Source organism: Pezoporus wallicus, unplaced genomic scaffold (assembly GCF_028554395.1).
Source record: "Pezoporus wallicus isolate ANWC-B61680 ecotype Strahan unplaced genomic scaffold, APGP_CSIRO_Pwel_v1 contig_8746, whole genome shotgun sequence".
Taxonomy (NCBI): Eukaryota; Metazoa; Chordata; class Aves; order Psittaciformes; family Psittacidae; genus Pezoporus; species Pezoporus wallicus.
In genome coordinates this window covers 154,279-169,583 of record NW_026642307.1, presented here as the reverse complement: position 1 = coordinate 169,583, position 15,305 = coordinate 154,279, and positions in this window count along the sequence as shown.

Below are 15,305 nucleotides of genomic sequence, written 5' to 3'. Positions count from 1 at the left end.
GTATAAGAGACAAGAACAAGGAGCAAGATTTGAAGCAGTTTGTTTGAACCATCAGAAAAATTGAAGGAAGTCATAGCAAACTGTAAACTACTCATTTCACAGAAATGGGCCATGTCAAGAGTGATTTTTTTGGCTATCAGCCCTCTTATTTCTCAAAGAACTGGAGGCAAAATTTCATAAAAAACCCCATGGAAGACAGCCTGATAAAAAGTTAATAAGCCAATCAAAGGGGAAAAGTGTCTGTAGCTAAAACTGCAAGTTGAATTTGGGTGGATAAAAGCATGCAATAGTGTAAGATTACAGAACATAAGACAATTCTGCCAAAAGGCCATGAGATTTTAGCTCAAGCTCAGGGTTTTTGTAAAAAAGGCATTTTCTCTTGATTTTTCCAAGTCCCCATGGAGAGAGACTGATTGACACAACCAGTTAAGATGTCAAAAAGCATTCCTGAAGCTGAAATAAATACACTGATTAAGGGGGAAACCTCCTCTCCCCTCTCAAAATGTTATAAGTAAAATAAAAGCAAGACAAGAGACAAAAATGAGATTAAAATTTGCCATAATCTTTCCTGAGTTGTATTTGTGCAAAGCTGTGAACTGAACTACGCTGATTTTTATAAAAGACTGCAACCTGCCATGCCACGTGATTCAAAATAGTTACCTTGGAACAACAGAGAACAAGTCAAATCCTTGAGAACCAGAAGAGAGCCATTGGATGTAGCTAAGATTCAAGACACTCAGTGCTGAGTCCCAGCAGAAATGCAATCCTGAGAGCCTGGGGTGCGCAAGGCCAGAGATGGTGATCCCACAGCCAGATATGTGACTTGTCCAGCTTCTTTAAACATGGGAAGCCCTGTAGGGTCCAGGATGCAGGATTCCACACCCAAGGGCAATCAGAGGGACCAAGATCCCCACAATTTCTGCAGTCACACTGAAACTCTCAACCCTACTGAGATCCAGATCTACTTAGGGCCTGAATTTTTTCTCCTACAGAACCTGGAAATCCTGACTTTCAAGATAAAAACAGGGTGTCAAGAGCTCCCAGGCGCCCTGCTTCATTGTGCCAGCTGGAGCCAGCATCCGCTCCAACAGCCCATCTCCCTGCGAGCGCTGGCAATGGGTTTGCTCCCGAGCCACAGCTCCCTGTTGTCCTGGCAGCTCCTTGTGAAATTGGCACTGTCCTCAGTCTCCCAGCTGCTGTTATTTATTTCATTAGCAAACATTGTGCTTCGGTACTTTTAAAAAGTAAATTTCCAGTTTCTGGGAAATAGGAATAAAATTAAATTAAATTAAATCAAAACTTTCACAAGATTTCCCATGAACCAGAACCATGCTCGCTTGCAACTTTTCATTAGTAGTTCAGGGGAAAAACAGGCTTTCTGTGCTGAGCGTGGACAAATGGAAGTGAATCTTGTAGTCAGTGGTTAAACTTGAAAATTCAGACTCAGGTTTGAATTTCACTTTGAATCACTCCATCTTCTCAAATATCTTAGGTAACTTTTACAAGAATGAAAAGTCAGGCTTCACAGACATTTTACACATTTAATGCATCTTTTTACAGCAGCACATACATACATTTAACTTGTGTGAGTTCATCCTATCGCCTGTCAGAAATACTACATCAAATGTCTGTAGGGGAATTTGGAGGTTCAGCACAAAGAAATATGATGTTTATTCCCCAGGGATATTCCCTGCACCTCAAATACAGAATTTGCAAAACATGTGGAAATTCAAAATTAAGAAAAAAAGAAAAAAAGATTAAATTAGCACTTGGTTGAATTTTAAAGACAAGCAGTGGTCTAGGGTACCGGAACCATGAGGATCCAGCCTGGAAAGGATGGGTCTCCCTGTTGGGCACCAGGCAGGGAGAGCAGAAAGTCAGCACAGACCAGACTGGTGAGTGATAAAGGGACATTTAGCCAGCTGGTTGTCCTGCTTTCAGCGATCATGTCTGAAAATTGAGATTGATAAGCACACTCGGTGTATTAACACATGTCAAAAAGAAAGGGACAGGTGGATGAAATTCACAGGGTGGGCAAGCTCATCTTTGTGCTCAGTGTTACCACTCAGAGGACAATCGGGGTCTTCCAGTCAGCCTTTTAATCAGGAATATCAGAAGAGTGATGCTGAACTGAGCTTTTACTCACACACAGATTTACACACCCTCTGGCACAGGTGTCCCTGCGCTGAACAAGGAGTAAAGACAGTGAAAGAAAATAGTCCCCACCCCACAAATACCTGTCATGACAAATCTAGATCAGCTGTGCCCCTGACATACAGCAACACCATGGCTGGGATGGCATGTGCACAAATAGCACCATAAAAACCTGGCAGACCCCAGGTCAGCTGGTCCCAAGGTGCCTCTCTTCTGCCTTGTTCTGCAGGAGCAGCACCACTCAGCCTGCCCTGATGCTGTGGCACAGCCTGGCTTAGCTGACATCTGTTTTGCAGCTGGAATCACACTTTAAAACTGCAACGGCTCTTCTGCCGGTTGCAGTCATCCTCTACTCAATCTCCTCCACGAATGGAGAGGGACCCAGCCCTCATTGAACTGAAATGTGTTGATGAGCTCTTCTGCTTACCCATCTCTGTGCATCCAGGAAGGTTTTGATAAGGGTATCACAGTTTATACTCCCCAGTCATGAAGCCAAGTTCAGACCTAATTTAATCTCTGACAATTTACAATGCTGTAGTGTGATGACATTCAATTTGGCCTTGTACATGAGATTATCATATGAAGTCTCCAGTATCACCAGTTTAATATACTATTCTATGATCAGTGAAACATTTTTTTTTCTTTAAGAAGGGTGAGTGTTCATATATCACCTCTCAAACGAGCAGTTGAAGCCTGGTTTTTAAATGTTCTTCTGAAGAGAAAAGCACTGTATGCTCTCACTGTCTCAGCTGGTGAGACTTCCCTTGCTAGTTTATCTCTCTACATTAATCTGTCTGAACAGAACTTTATGGTCTTTAGACATTCAGCAGTACCTAGCCTCTTATACGTGCAGCTGCAATTATACCAGACAACTCGTCAAGAGAGGAAACACAACTCCCTAACCCCAGCCCAGTATATTGACTTCTCTCATATCCCATTTTGACTTTGCTATTCAACTCATAGAGTCAAAAAGTCATGACCTCTGGAAGAAAAATATGTGTGTGAGAAAAATGATAGCATGGCATTTTGACTCTCTTCAATAGTCAGGAATATGTTTTCAAAGCCATAAAAAGAGAGAAGGAAAATCATACGAGAGCTGAAACAACAGGAGAGGTAGAAGTGCAAGAAGCAAAACAAAGAAGAGAACAGTATCAGTGTATGAGGGTGAGTGAAGACAGGCGAACCTTATCCATAGCCACAGAGGAGCAACTCCCTGGCCAGCAGCAAGCCTGGAAGCAAATAACCCAAGGAAAGAAAAGGAGGGAAGAGCAAATGTCCCCCAGCACAGGGAGTACCACTGGGTGGAGAGCCGACAAGAGATTTTAAAATACTGGTTGTATTTCATATTGAAGCATAAAAGAATAGTGAGTTAATGAGAAGGGCTGGCCGAGGACTCTCCCATAAATCAGTTGTCTCCGAGTGGGGAGGGGAAAAAGACACCCCTCCACAAAGAAACGCAATAGCAGGAGATCAAGATTTTTCCCACACTTAATAACATTTTACACAATTACAGTAATGGATCTCCAGGGAGTGGGGTTGTGACGCCAAGACATGTACTCGAAAAGAGCAGCTAGATTAAATTGTAATAAAGCTCTGGCATTTGCACTGTGGAAAAAAACACAAATATACGTATAGGAGAATCTTTTAAAGAAACAATTATCTAAAGAAAGAATAAGGAAAAACAAACAAAAGGGAAATGCACTTTCAAGCATCAGTGCCAACCCACTGAGAAGGCTGCTACAGAATTAACTTGGTTTATTTACATTATTATTTGGTTCAAACAGCTTGTAGGACTTCAGCGTGATTATGCAGGGTGAATTTCATTTAGTGAAATCCATCAAATTTTATTAAAAAAGAATAAGAAAAGAAGAAAAAATGAAATGACATCCACACCCAGCCTCCTTGTGTAGGCACACAGTAACTAAATACCTGCCTACAGTGGAGGGAGCTGAGAAGAAACTGTCACAATTAGATGAAACTCCAGCCTTCAGAAGTTTGTGGTAGTCCAAGCAAAGCCTGAAATTTAGGACAGAAACATTAATCACAGCTCTGAGAAGCAACTGGCTTTCTTTTTGAGTAAATTAGATGTTAATGTCACAGGTGTTTAAGACAAAACTGTAATTATTGTAATGGCCTGAATTCACTAAAACTGGAGAAGGGTTTTTTTTCTTTCAGTTCCTAGCTCTGACACAGACTTTTTGAGTAACCAGCATCTCAGAGGCTTGCTTTGCTTCGCTAAAGTGGTGGTAATAATGTTTCTTTTGTCTGTTTAGCTCTCAACCTTTTTGCAAGTGCTTTCTCCATGTGACACCCTTGTGACACAAGTACTGTAAATACACAGACTTACTATGTGGAATCCTTATGGTTAATGGCAACTCATTAAATGCACTCCATCCATGGTCTGTATTGTTATGTAGATGTTAAAACAATAACCAAATAAACCAAAACACATTTTGAGGCCATATGACGTTTTGTTAAAATAAGCTATTTGCAATGTAAATGGCAAACACACTAGCCAGCATAGCGCCTCATCCCTCCCTTGCAGGACAGCGCAGAAAGAGTCATGTGACACTCTTCCGAAAAGCCACATTCCCACCCCTGTCCTGCATCTCTCAGTGCTCCACACTGGAGCAGGCCTAGGGGGAAATGCTTTGAAGAAAGCAAGGGAGAGAGCTCTCAGAGCTGTCCTCGAGCAGCCTCCGTGTCAGGAGTAGCCAGTGCTCAGGAGAGCTCCCCCACCACCCCTCCACACCCAGATGCAAGGCATGGGGAGGAACCAGGCGATATGAACCGGGTCAGCTAAGGTATTCGGATATAGGAGGCAACACTCCTTACATTTTAGTCTTCAGTATAACCGAGAAGCAAGCAGGCAGTTGCAGGTGATATTTGAGCTCCGTGTCCTATTTTGTAAAGCACGGCGTCTTACTGGCAGTGTAAACTGCTGGGTTTGAGCTCCTCTCTGTAATTGAATTTAATGGCAGAGCATCTTGCAGACACTCCAGAATAGGGGAATTGCATCCTATTTGCATTTGTTTCTCTCCTGTAAAAGGGATTAAGAGTGACTAGTTCAGAGGAATCCTGCCTGATAAGTCTCCTGGTGCTTCTCTCTGGAAAGGGAGCACTCCTCTTCTGCATGAGAATTAGCAGGTTGTTGGGCCTGTGGGAGAGGATAATTTAAAAAAACAAAACAAAACCCAAACAAACTAAAACCCACAAACCCTGCCTTACTTAGCACTAGGATTTCATGCCTTGCTCTCCTAAGACATCAGTAACACACTGAGTCACAGCAGGCATGGGAAACTTTTCTGTTGGTTGCACAATGTCACCACTCTCCTGCATCGTGATCTTACGAAATTCAGAAGTATCATTAAACTGAACCAACATTGTGTTTCTGAAAGGCCATCTTATGTTATGTAAACAGACAGTTTTTAGTCCCAGAACAAGAGATCATTGTGTAAGATGATGCATTATCACTTCACAGTTCAGACACCGCTGATCTGACGTGATAGAATTCCTCAGCATGAAGCGAAGTCCTAGTAATAGAGCTTCATTGGAAATAAAAAGGAAATCAGCCTGATTTTTAAGAAAAGCGCCACTGCTGGTGATGCCTGGGATTCCATAGTCTTTCTTAGAAGTAGACCATGAGAAAGGGATTCAGGCTTAGATTGCTTCCCATTCTTTCAAGAGTATCTGCAGCAAGCACAGCATGGCAATGTCTGTTGGATATGAATCCCCTGGCTCTTATTTATATGTCACTACTCTTGGGTGCTGTAAACTTCAGTCAGGTTCATCCCTAGAGGACCCAGTTTTCATAGGGATTCCTTTTTTATCCCTTAAATGGGGCACTTATTTTCGTTCGAGTGAGCTTGTTCTCTCCAGAGTAAGCTGGAGGAAAGAAGAGAGGCGATGGCACTGATGTTCACCCCTGGCAACAAGGTGGTACTGCTTTCTTGGAGGCAGGGCTGTGGTGCAGCCAGTGGAGAAGTGCTGCAGCTTGCCCAGGCTTTCCACAGACCCATGGGCAGTGAGGAAGAACTGCCAAAGAAGTGCCACCCTCTGGGCGTCACAGACAGCTCTGCATCTCTGGGGCTGGAGCTCAGCTGTTAGGTACAGCCATATAAAGGTTACTCCAGGTGCCAGGAGATTCCAGGCAATGAACCCAGTATGTACAGAGGGCTGCCTTCACCCACCAGCTGGAGGGGAACACAGCAGCCATTGAAACTTACTATAAAGAATGTAGTATTTACCCAGAAAGCCTTTATGGGCTTTTGCTCAAACACATGCACTATTTGGGCTCACGTTGATACACAGAGAGATACAGGTCTCTTGAGGAATGCCCATAATTTAAATAGCTGACTCGAATTTTTCTGTCTAAAAGACAGAAGTCCCCTGATCCACCTTGGGGACAAGTAATCTAGTTTCAGTTCAAAAGGCAGTGTCTTTCAGTCTCCTCCAGCAGCATCTAGCACTGCTGCCAGGTGGGGAGGGGCTGGCTGTTCCCACTGGGTAAGTTTCTAGCCTGGATTTCAGAGGCTGATTAGCAGCTGGAGAGGAAAGTAAAGGAGCTGTAAGGGATACATATTGGAGGAGACTGATTGCAAAGTTACAAGTCTCTATAGGCTTACTGCTGACCAGAACCCGGTAATTGACAGGCCTCTCATGGTTACCTTCATCTCCGCAGGTATGAAGCTCTTCACACTGGGCCTCCTTTTCTCCCCTGCTTTCACCCTCATTCCAGAGACTACATCCCCACTACTTCATCCTTCACCCTTGCTCCATTCCTGGTCCTATATCTCCTTCATCTGTCGTTATCATCACACCCTACTCCTGGCTCTATTATCCCATTCACCCAAAGGCTGGGCACTTCACTTTGCCCTTTCCAGTCTTTTTCCCCAGATCAGAAGCTCCCCATCTGTTTCCCAGTTCCTTTATGCATCATCTTTCAATCCTTGTTTTCACACCCAGTCACTGTACGTGCATGTTTTTACAGTTTCCAACCTGTCATCACTGACTACTTTTATTTTGCTGGGACCCACTCTGAGTTCCTTCCTTTCTTAATTCAATGGCATGGCTAAGATTCTTTCACACATGCCTCCAAACCATACTCTTGCTGGCTTCTCCTTCCAGCATGAGGCCTACCCTACCCACTATCAGCCCTGGCTAACATCTGACACCTCTTTTCTCTATTCCCTTGCTCATACTACTAATGACTTGCAGAGGTCCCATGACTCTGCTTACTTCCCTCAACTATTAGACAGTCCTACCCTCCAGCTGTCCTGACAGCTTCCTACCTAGGAGAACACAGCATCTCTAACTCCAGATCCCATACCAGAAAGCCCAGCTTTCTTCTCATCACCTCTGACTCACCACTACACTCTTCCATCTGTTTCCACTTCTCTCTCTCTCTACAGAGAAGTGCACCAGTTTCCCATGACAGAAGATGAACAAGAAGCCCACATACCCTTCTGCCACTCTTGTTTCCACTTCTTCTGTGACTGCACAGTGAGATGGAGTACAAGGAAGATAAGATTTATTGATCGTATCTGTATGTGGCCCCTCCTATACATTATTTACTGATTTCCTTTGAAAACAGTCATGCCTCTACCAACATCTTTCTTTTCACATTATAAATGCACTTTAATCTTTCACTGCTACTATTTTTTTAAACCTATCTCCCTCTCCAACTGTTGACTGATCTCTTTTCTTCTTACATCTCCAGGTCCATTGAATTCCCTATTTTCAGTGGTTTCTTTCTTCCAATATCATTCTAGACCCTCTTATAACAATTTTCTGCAATGGTAACTCATTGGATATAAAATCATAGAATAATATGTTTCCCAGTCTTATTAAATGAGCTCTTCCAAGTCTTTATCCAGCCACCATTTTTTCCTATACCCCCCTTTATTTCAAGCTGTAGGTCTCTGTTGGTTCATTCCCTAGATTTTAAATTTCTTTTAGCATATGAAAGGAGGACCTCTCTTATATGTAGCCTTGTCTTTAATCCTTCTTCATTTTAATTCTTGTGAGAGACCTCATCTTTGGGAAGCAGAACCTCAGGGCTGAAAGAGACCTCAGGCAGATATCTGGTAAATCCCTGGGAACAGGGCAGGCCCAGCTTTCATTTGTGAAAGGTTTTTGACAACTTCCAACAACAGATACTGCAAAGGTTCTTCAGCCAATTTTTGCCTGATTTTGCTATTCAGACTGGAAGAAAGTTCTTTCCTGATGTCTGGCTTGAGTTATTCTTGCCTCAGTTTAAGCCTGGGACTTCTTGCCCTGATGACCACAGACAAGGAGAATGAATTATTCTTTTAATCTTTGAAACACCCTTTTGTGTTACAATATTCTCTCTCATCCTTCTCTTCTCTAAACTAAGCAACCCCAGTTCACACATGACCATGTTCATCTAACTCCCACTCACTGAGGTTGCTGTCCTCTGGTCTCCAGTAACTTTTCTTTCTCAAATCACAATTCAGCTTTACTAGTACTCACTAGAGCAAATGGATTAATTCAAAAGTCCTGCAGACTGTCTTTTGATCCACGTAGCCCAGTATGATGCTTGCCTTTTCCAGAATAGCATGATGTTGCCATACTTCCTTCCACTTTAACTTCCAGAGCCATTTTATGAAGAATTACCAGACAGCAGTGATAGCTACCTGGCTGCTTTATTCTCAGTTATGTCCAGTACTTTACACTAGATTTTGTTGAATAGCATCTCATTTTTTGTCTTGTTTCTCCAACATTGTATCATTGGGGATTTAGCCAGTATGATTACAGGCCCCTATAGCTTACTGAGACCTCTTGCTATGTCCAGTTTATACAGATTATCTCTCTCTCATTTCTCTAAATTATATGGTCTCCAACCTAACCAGGAAGCTAAAAATGTCATCTGTGGGCTTTCAACACCTCATGTCTTTGTTCAGACAGCAACTTTTCCCTTAGCCTTAATAAATAAAAACAACTTCTACTTTCACACATCCCAGATATTGCCAGAGATGTTTTTTCTCACCAGCACTCTCACCTTGGTACACCCTGCACATTGTAAGTTCCCCCACCTTCTCTGCCATATGAAACCATCAGCAGCTTGTCACCACTTCACACATCATCCCTCGTTCACTGCTGAGCTGCCAGCCTACTGTGTTTGGCCAGCAGTGTCCCTTCTGTCTTCAGCTTGCCACGTTATGAACATGAACTTCTAAGTTCCCTTTATGCTTTAGAACAGATTTCCAGAAACAGCAAAAAAACTCCCAGGAACTTCATTAGCCTCTTCAAACTCTTCTTAAATTTTTCTTTGTCAGGAAGGACATAATAAATAAATGCAGAAATGAGCACAACAATAAATGCTTGGTATGCTGAAAACACCAAATACCTCCCTGACTCACAGTGTCCTTGTGCTGCCTTATTGCCCTCTCATCTCACTCCATCACCCGCTGGCTGCTGTCCTGCATTTCTGTCTCACATTTCTGGGGAACGAGACTCTATCTCTAATACGCAGTTGTACAAGACTTAGCCCAGTGCTATCCCAGTTTCTGACTGGTGTCCTAGATACAATCTAACAACAAACACCCCCAAGTCATGACCAGTCATAGTGGGAAGTTAACCTTGATAGCAACTGGCTGCAAGTTGTTTGCATTTGACCACAATTTGGCACTCCCTAGTTTAGCACGGTGATGGTACCAGTTCATTTCTCAGTGATCAAATCTGTTAAAAAGACACTGAAAGCAGCTCTCAAAGCAATTTTCATGGCATTTGCTGCATGACCCTGTGAAAGGAAATCAAAGGAAAACTCATTTTCTAAGGTGGCCTCTTTGGTTTAGAAATCCCTATGGAGGTGAGTGGAGGGGAAGGGGAAGTCTTGTTGAAGGGATAAAGAGAAAACTTCAGTTTTCAAAACCATTAGAAATGGTACTGTCAAATAGAAAGCACATAAGGAAACATAGCCATATATCATATTTAACCCTTTTCTGGTTTCAGTTTGAAACAGTCTGCATTGGTCAGTAACTTAAAAATTTTGGAAAGAATGAATACCTCCCCTTCTCTTGTGGGAGGTGTACTAGTCTTGCACACCTATATCTCTAAATAGAGGACAAAAAACAAACATGTTTTGGAGAAAGACATATTTCATAAGAAAAAGCCCTCTGTATCTAGCAGACAGCTCATAGCAGTAGCAGCCCTGGTGATGCTCAGAAGGGAGTGCTCTGTATTCATGTTTACATATTGATTGTTTTGAAGCCTCTTTCAGTTCCAGGAATGATAGACTATAAAAAATGATATATATTTGTGGTTTGGCACCCAAAGAGAGCTCCAGCTCATGCATCACTGTCGGTTGCCAACATCTGCAAATTATTATATGTTGGTTTTGTTTTGGGATCTTTTTAAGCCTCAAACTGCTAAACTAACGTCACTTGCTGGTTGCACCTACTGCCAAGTAACAGGGTGGAATTTTGGTATGGGAGTTTTGCCAATGCAGGTCACCGAGTTCACTGATAAACATGATTTTATCATAATACTTCTCCTCTCTGCTGCTGCTTTATAGAGTAAATTCTAGGTAAACAAAACTCTGAGAGAAATTTCAGTTTCTTTTCAAAAGCAACTAGTGAATAAAGAACACTGAGATATATTTTTAAAACAATCTTCCACTGAAAATGTACCAGTACCATAGTATAATGACACTTGGCTTTGTCAAAGAAGGAAAATAATCTGTGCCGATGATTTTGGAACCATATGTGTGAGCAGTGGGGAACAGTCTGTCAAAGTGTAGAGTCCTCATTCTTGCTGAAATACTTGGCAATGATCTGCACATAGAAAATCCAATGCCAGAAGAGCTCACCACATGCTTACACAAGCCCAGCAGATCTCATGGCTGACACGCAGCAGTGCAGATGTGTATACAAGGAACCATCCTCAGCCAACATCTGTCTCAGACACAAGTTAGAAAGAAAGCACCATCCTGAACAATTTAACCACAGCTGCCAGGCAGCAGTGAATTGCTGCTCAAAATGCATCACATGGCACCAACTCACTGGGGCAAATCATCAAATTCAGCAGTTGTAGCACACATTTTTTTCTTGCTTATAAAGGGCAAAGAGGTAGGCAAAAAGGGACATCATGACACTAACTTTTCTCCCCTTCTTGCTGATCTAGTTTCAAGACCATAACAGGAAACCCCGCCACTGCATCTGTGCTTCATGGAAAAATGGTACTTCATGATACACAGTATTTCTTTGCAGAGAGAATAGGCATGCTCAGAATGCATCTGGATAGCCAGAATTTATTTGAAGTAGAAAGGAAGATTAAAAAAAGAGTGATTAATAAATTCGAGTTCAATCCCTTTATCTTAAAATGTTAAATTTGAGGCTCTTTTGTCTTCACTGCTGGTTTAGCTTTACTTCAAATTGGATCTGTCTGCAGCATAGAAATAATGTTAGTCTGGCATGCTCATGTTTTACACTGAAGCTGAAGCACTCTTCTATTATGAATTCATGCCCTGGTTGATTTTGTAACTGCTTTCCAGTACAAATTAACCCTAAACCATCAACAGGCCCACAGCAATGAAGGTCATTGTTGCTGTACCGCCTGCATGCCACATGACTATGGGAAACATCCGAGGCACCACAAAAGGTCCACACAAAAAAATGCGAAATGCAAGCTTGAAAAACCCCTGCTTTGTAAGCCACAGTGGAACAGCTGAATCTGCTGTGGGTGAAGACAGATCTGCCAGAAACAAATATGCCTGAATGTCCATGACCTTGCCAACAGAAGCCATAAAAGGTCTAAACATCAGGATGCAGCTCTTCAGGAATATTGGTTAACTAAACTTAGACCAGGAAAGCGGAGCAGTGGTCCTCACCACACTTGCTCTGCGACTGACATTTTGTCCATCTAGTTTCAGCATGGATTTCTCTTTCACTCCCACATGCAGAATGAACCACAGATCAGCCTGAGCACTGTCAGGTGCCTTCAGATCTCCCAGTTTCTTACTGCTCGTTAGCGTTAACACAGTGATTTTGCATAATGAGCTAAGCTAGGCTTCCCAGCTCCTGCTGAAGGTGAGGCTTTTTTCTTACTCCACCAGTTACTGTGTATATGGACAGCTTTGCTGCGCAGGGCTCTGACTGGCACACACTGGTCCCTCCACCTCCTGCCTCAGTCTAGCACCCCTGTAACAGAGCTGGCAGAGGCAAACACGTGCCACTCAGCTACTACAGGTCAAAGTCCGGTTTACTATTTAATACATAAGCTTGAATAGTGAGTCATAAGCCCACATACGGGAATAGTAACTTTTGGTGAAGCAGCAAACAACTTCTCAGACTGATGCAGTTAGACTGAATAGAGGCCTTCACGTTTTATTATACCAGTAAGGAAATGCAAACTCACTCTGAAATCCCATGTGAGATGGATTGAGGGCAGGGTTCACTTCAAAAACATCTTCTCTTCAAAAAGAAATGAGAAAGAAAGATCTCAGACCTGTTCATGCACCTTCCTGCTCTCACATGCATATATTTCTCAATGCGCTTGCTCATCTCCTGCATCATTGGGTTGCCTTTCCCTTCTTTATCTGCAATCTCAGCTTTAAAAGCCACAGAAACATTTTCCCTCTTAAAATTCCCCATCATTTAAATTCTTCCTCCCACACATGGTCTCTGTAAACAGATGGTAAAATAAGTTTGCATGAGGCTGTGTACAGTAAAATTACCTCTGTTGCATAGCCAAAGCCTACCAGAGGATCCCCATGAAAAATCACTTACAGGCTGAAACGTGGTGCCATGGTCCAGCCTATGCTAGCATGGCAGGAGGGTTAGCTGATGTCTCAGCCACTTTCTCTCACATGGCACTGGGACTCAGGGTGTGCATGTACGGTGATGAGTGACAACTTGGAACAAAGGGGAACAGGGTGGGGAATGGGAGGACCAGGGAATGCAAAAAGGGTGTCATGCCTGCCCTGTGCATGGTGCAGCATCCTGCAATGGTAAGAGGGGGCCTGGACAAAAACTGGCATTGCCTGCAGGCCCATTTGCCCCACTCAGGGGCTGCTGGACTGTCTTTCAGGCAGGGATGGGGGGAAGGTGTCTCTGGGCAGGATTTGAAAAAGCCAGATGGGACAGCCAAGGAAAGCTGGGAAATCCTGATTTCTCTGCTGAAGCATCTTGGAACTGGAATGGGATGCTCTCAAAGACAGAGAAACCAGAAAGAAGCAAATGAAGAGTCAAGGCAAACCAAACCAAACCAGACATGAACAAAACCAGTCCTACATATATCTGATATGCTATTAATCCCTTTTTTCAGTGAGGGGTGGATATTTTGCAAGTCTGGCCTGTCTGTGAAGAACTTTCCCGAGTCAGGAGGTCAGGCTTGCTCACATGGTGTCCATCAAAAGGAAACCCCTTGAAAACTGGGTCACTGAAGTTCAAGCCTGGAGCCTGGACACAAGGAAAGATCCCAAATGCATGTCACTGAGCTCTGGAGCATGCAGGCAGCCACTGACCCAGGTCACACAGCGGCACCCACACGGTGACCTGACTCCCTGACACTTAACCAAGGGCCAAGCTGTAATTTAGGCAAAGCTAGTGATTTTCTATCAGCTCCAGCAAGCTGAAGGTGTTGAACCCATGAGCTCACATAGCTTAGCATCATCTAGTTAAGCTGACAGCACCAAATCAATGAATTCATGGTGCTCTGTGTTTCATCTACAGCAATGAAAAGCTGAAGAAATAGAAGAGCAGCAGTCACTTGGGAAGGGGGAATGAGGTCAAGGTACTGGTCCTGAGCATGGCAAGACTTCAAGGGGAGCAAAGAGTACCTGCAAGCAAGGTTTTGTTCCCTCCCGTATCACTGCAATGATGGTAACGTTTTGGATCATCTTGCAGATGTGAAGTCACAAGGAAGATTGAGATGCTGAAATACAGTGAGGGAGAAGGAGCAGCAGAATGCAACATGAGAAGAACTAGCAGATGTGCAGAAAATAGGCTACATGATCCTGAATGGGAAGAAAACAGTGACTTTACAGCTCCTTTCTTCTGCTTCCTGCTTAACAAACATGTTGCTGGGATTGGATAGAATAATCCTGCTTCTGGGTCCATTTCTGCCAGATGTGCCTGTTGACATTCTCAAGTTCAGTGCACCTCCTTTAAGCAGGCAGAAAATAAATCTTCAGATTTCCCTCATGCCACTTTTACATGCTCACTCCATTCCATGTTCCCCCAGAGGCATTTTCCACAGGATCTGTTCTGTTGTGAAGGCAACAGATGGTTGCCAAAAAAAATCAACCAAAACAAACAAACAACATAGCACAAACAGCATGGATACAGTTCATATAGTTCAATTGTAGTGCAATGCAGTTCGTTGACTGCTCTATCATTCCCTGTCATTACCAGTAAATTATTCAATCTGTTATCAAGGAAAATGCTTTAAACATGCAATCATCTATTGTTTATCTTGTGTTCTAAAAGTGCGTGGTCATGTCAAATATGTCCTAAATTATTTCATTTTATCTGCCCAGTTGTACATAGATGACAGTTAAACAAATACCAGATACACACACATACAAGTATTGTAAGGGATTCAGTCTTCTGATGTTTCTCTTTCATCTTCTGGGATGACACAATCCCATCACGACCAGCGTGTTCTGCTCCTATTCTAGTGGGGACTTTCCTGAGCAATGTGGATCTGGCATGTTTTTTTGGCACAGATTTACTGAGCCTACAGAATGACACCAGTGACCGAATGAAACTTACACACTTTAAAAAGTGAATTTTCAACTCTGAAGGTCTGCAAGGGGGCTGCAGCACCTCCCATGTGAAGACAGGCTGAGAAAGTTGGAGCTGTTCAGCCTGGAGAAGAGAAGGCTGCGTGGAGACCTCACAGCAGCCTTCCAGTATCTGAAGGGGCCTACAGGGATGCTGTGGAGGGACTCTTCATAAGGGACTGTAGCAGCAGGACAAGGGGTAACAGGTTCAAACTTAAACAGGAGAAGTTCAGGTTAGATATAAGGAAGAAGTCCTTTACTGTGAGGGAGGTGAGGCACTGGAACAGGCTGCCCAAAGTGGTAAATGCCCCATCCCTGGTGGTGTTCAAGGCCAGGCTAGACAGGGCCTTGGGTGACATGGTCTAGGGTGAAGTGTCCCTGGCCATGGCAGGGGGTTTGGAACTAG